Source organism: Octodon degus, unplaced genomic scaffold (genome assembly GCF_000260255.1).
Source record: "Octodon degus isolate 3935 unplaced genomic scaffold, OctDeg1.0 scaffold00161, whole genome shotgun sequence".
Taxonomy (NCBI): domain Eukaryota; kingdom Metazoa; phylum Chordata; class Mammalia; order Rodentia; family Octodontidae; genus Octodon; species Octodon degus.
Genome location: NW_004524737.1, coordinates 5,862,809 through 5,866,420, shown reverse-complemented (window position 1 = coordinate 5,866,420; position 3,612 = coordinate 5,862,809). Strand labels below are relative to the sequence as shown.

General features: G+C 43.2%; 1 pseudogene; it reads right to left on the bottom strand.

Annotated features, from left to right (window-relative positions):
* Nucleotides 1-668: 668 nt before the first annotated feature.
* On the bottom strand, nt 669-2,557 carry LOC101587515 (annotated as a pseudogene).
* Nucleotides 2,558-3,612: the final 1,055 nt, after the last annotated feature.

The window sequence follows — 3,612 nt, the reverse complement described above, 5'->3', positions numbered from 1 at the left end:
GTATGTCCACCTTCGCTGGTGCTGTTTATGCCTTGTTGTCACTAATAGTTAAATTTTACACATCCTTGAAAGTTATCTTCATTCTCACACCTTTGTACTCTGGCTCTCTTTGCAAACTCAATTAATGCATTTATAAGCTTTTTATTTATTTATTTTTAAATTTTTATTTATTTATTTTTTTTCGGAACCGGGGATTGAACTCAGATCCTTGAATTTGCCACTCAAGCGCTTATCCTACTGAGCCATCTCCCCGGCCCCTACAAGCTTTTTAGAATACTTACAATGTAAGTATCTGGAGTAAAAAAATTTTTACTGTTTAAAATATTTGAAATTTTATTTTAAAAAAATGCACCTCACAACCAAGAACACTGTTACGGTTGGAGGCCTTCTTGGTTCTCCACAATGATACCTGAGCATGCTAACAAGAGTTCCCATTGTTAAATCTTAGTTAAGCATCTTTAAAAGAAAGAAAAAAAAAAACCTCAGCACACTACCATTTAACTTGTTTTAGTGTTTCTTCACAAATGGTAAAAAAAATACTAAAATATAGACAAAGAATAATCATAATGTTGTGGCCAACTTTATAAATATGGAATTATAAATTGAAAACATTTTCTGGTTTAAAAAATAAATCTGGTAGTCAATGCAGATCTGCACGGTCTCTGCATCTAGTAGGGAGTGTCTCTTCACTCCTGACCATGCTCACCTTTGTCTATTTTCCCAGGTGCTCCAAGTCCATCTCTTCTTCCTCCCATTTGTTCCATCAAAGGTCCAGGAGGGTCCCCTGGACCACCTTGTCTTCCTCCACCAAAGCCACCTTGGTTTGCCATGTCCCCCACAGAAACCACCAGCCTCCACCAGGACCACCGTGGTCCATGAGGCCACCTCTTCCTCCCTGCATGCCACCAGGGCTACTTCTGCCATGATCACCACCCAGGGGTGGGAAGAGTGGCTGAAGGAAGCCTTCAGGTTTTGGGGTCTTACACTTTTTGCATTCTGTTCTCCAGGTGAAGTTCTGGTTTCCACAACCTGGATTGGAACATTGCCAATCTCCAGCTTGATGTTGGATGTTTCCTCCTCCACAGGGGTTTCCAGGGGAAACCCTTGGGGCCTCTTAGAGGGAAACCCCCTCTGTCTCCTTCATGACCTCTCATATGACCCATGGGTCCCCCAGGACCTCCTGGGCCACCTGGACTTCCATAGAATGGTGGTGGCATCCCTCTGCCCTCACGAGGTGGTATGCGACCTCGCATGCTGTTCATTGGTGGCTCCTTCTAAGCAAAGGAGACTTTAAGCCTGCTCCCTTAAAAATCTTTCCCATCAAACCACTCCACAGCATCCTTGGTAGTTGGTGGATCTTCTATAGGACACTGTGGCATCACCTTTGGGCTTTCCTGTTTCCTTGTCTAGATAGATGTGGATCATGGGTTGCCCAGTTCTCGTGTTAATCTTAACAGCTCCACATTACTTGAAGAAGTCTGTCTGATCATCAAGTGTCACATTGTCATTTAGTCCTTGTATGTAAATTGCACTGTTGTCAGAGTCTTCATCAGGATCTATGGGAGGGCCTAGATCAAGATCTGGTCCTTCATCCATGGGTCCACCAGACTTACTGAAGCCACCTTACTTTCCAGCTCCCATTCCACTGCATCCTCCTCCCCACCCTCCTCTGCTCATGCCTCCATGATCAAATCCCTCTCTTTCCCTGACCCAGTTATCAGGGCCACTCATGCTCTGGTTTTCTCCTGGTCGAGAAAAACTTCCAGACTCCTGCCCATGAAGCTGGGGTGGTCCTGTCAGAATGAACTCTGCTGCCCATTGGAGCCTGACTGTAGGATCCAGTCTTGGGGGGATAACTACTGGGAGGCTGCTGTCCATAGCTGCTTTGTTGTCCATAGCTACTCTGTTGTCCGTGGCTGCTCGGCTGCCCATAGGTGTTCTACTGAGAGTAACTGCTTTGATCATAACTAGTCAGGTGTGTAGAAGAATAGCTGGTAGGAGGACAGGATAGAGGTGTGGTGACTGACTGCATCAGGAATCTGGGGATAACTATAGTTACTCTGTCCATAGCATAGGCTGGGCTGGTTATAACCCCCTATGCTAGACTGATGTTGGCTAGTCTCAGTAGGCTTGTTACCATCCTGTAGTCTTGTGGGTGCAGTAGGTGCTGGCTGCTGCCCAGAGGCTGGGTAAGCAGGCTGAGTGCTGTATGCAAACTGAGCTGCATAAGAAGCCTGGGTAGTGGTGACTGTAGCAGTGGTGGTATCATATCATATCCATACCCCTGGACAGGTTGGCTATACTCCTGGGGGGCAGCTGGAGTAGTAGAACCAGTGGGAGGCTTTCCCTAAGAAGTTGCATATGCAGTCTGCCCATAGGTGGCAGGGGTCTGAGCCTGTGTATAGCTGACATCAGTAGGCTGTCCATAGGCTCCATAGCTTTGTTGCCCATATGCCTGGGTGGTCTGTGCATATCCTTGAGTTGGCTGGGCAGTGTAAGCACTGTAGCCCTGCTGGGCTGCAGCTTGGCTGTAGGTACTACAATGCATGGACGCCATTCTCTCTCCTTCCTCTGGAGTAATTAATTCTTATTGTGAATGGCTAAGTTGTAAAATTCTTAAGAAAAAGGATTGTGTTTCATTCATACTTATTTTTATTTGGCATAACATGTGGTTCAGAATACTTTATCCAAGAGATTTCCAATAAATCTTGTGAATTAATTATATCTCTACATTAAAACAAATGTATTAACTTCTAGGCTTCTGCTGAGAAATTTTAAGAAGTATTTTATAACTGTACATGACATAAACATTGAAAGTCAGCTGGTGCTCAATTCTAGATCAATGATACCAAAACTAATGGAGTATCATAACAAAGGATATACTGAAGATTGTCTAAGATTCAATAAATAACGTTTTTCAACTGGAAGGAGAAATATTAGCAAAAGAAAACATGATATGTATTTACAGATACCCTCAAATATACATTCTGCATGTTTTCAAATCAGTTACTGTTTTTAATATTATGCCTATCATCCAATTCATAAACATTTAATATTATGCCTATTATCCAATGCATAAACATTTACTACATTCAATAGCAAATATTCTCCCAGAAGTCCCTAGACATTCATGGAGAATATATCTTGGGGATCTTTAAAATATATCAGTCTCATAATGTTCTGTGAATTGTATGACAAAATTGTCCAAAGTTGTGGACCAAACACCTGAGGTCCACAACTTAAAAGAGGACAGGTTTCACATGGTTCACAGTGGTGGGGAATTCGATCTGTGGTTAGCAGGCTCCAAAGCAGAAATGTGATGGTCGATGGGTATGGCAGAAAAAGTCTGCTCCTTTCATGGCAGGTCACAGAGGGAAAAGGGAGAGGCTAGGATTAGAATATGCGGTCTCCGGTCGTGTCCTCAGCAAATTAGCCCCATTATACAAGTAGTTCCTCAAAGTGCCACCTCTAAACACATGAGATTTTGGAACCATTCTAGATCTGAATCACAGTACTGTGTTCCTGCATCCCAAGGGACTCATGCTCATCTCATGTAAAATGACTTTTTTTCCATCTTTAGCAGTAAGAAAAATGTTAACAGTTTCAGTATTG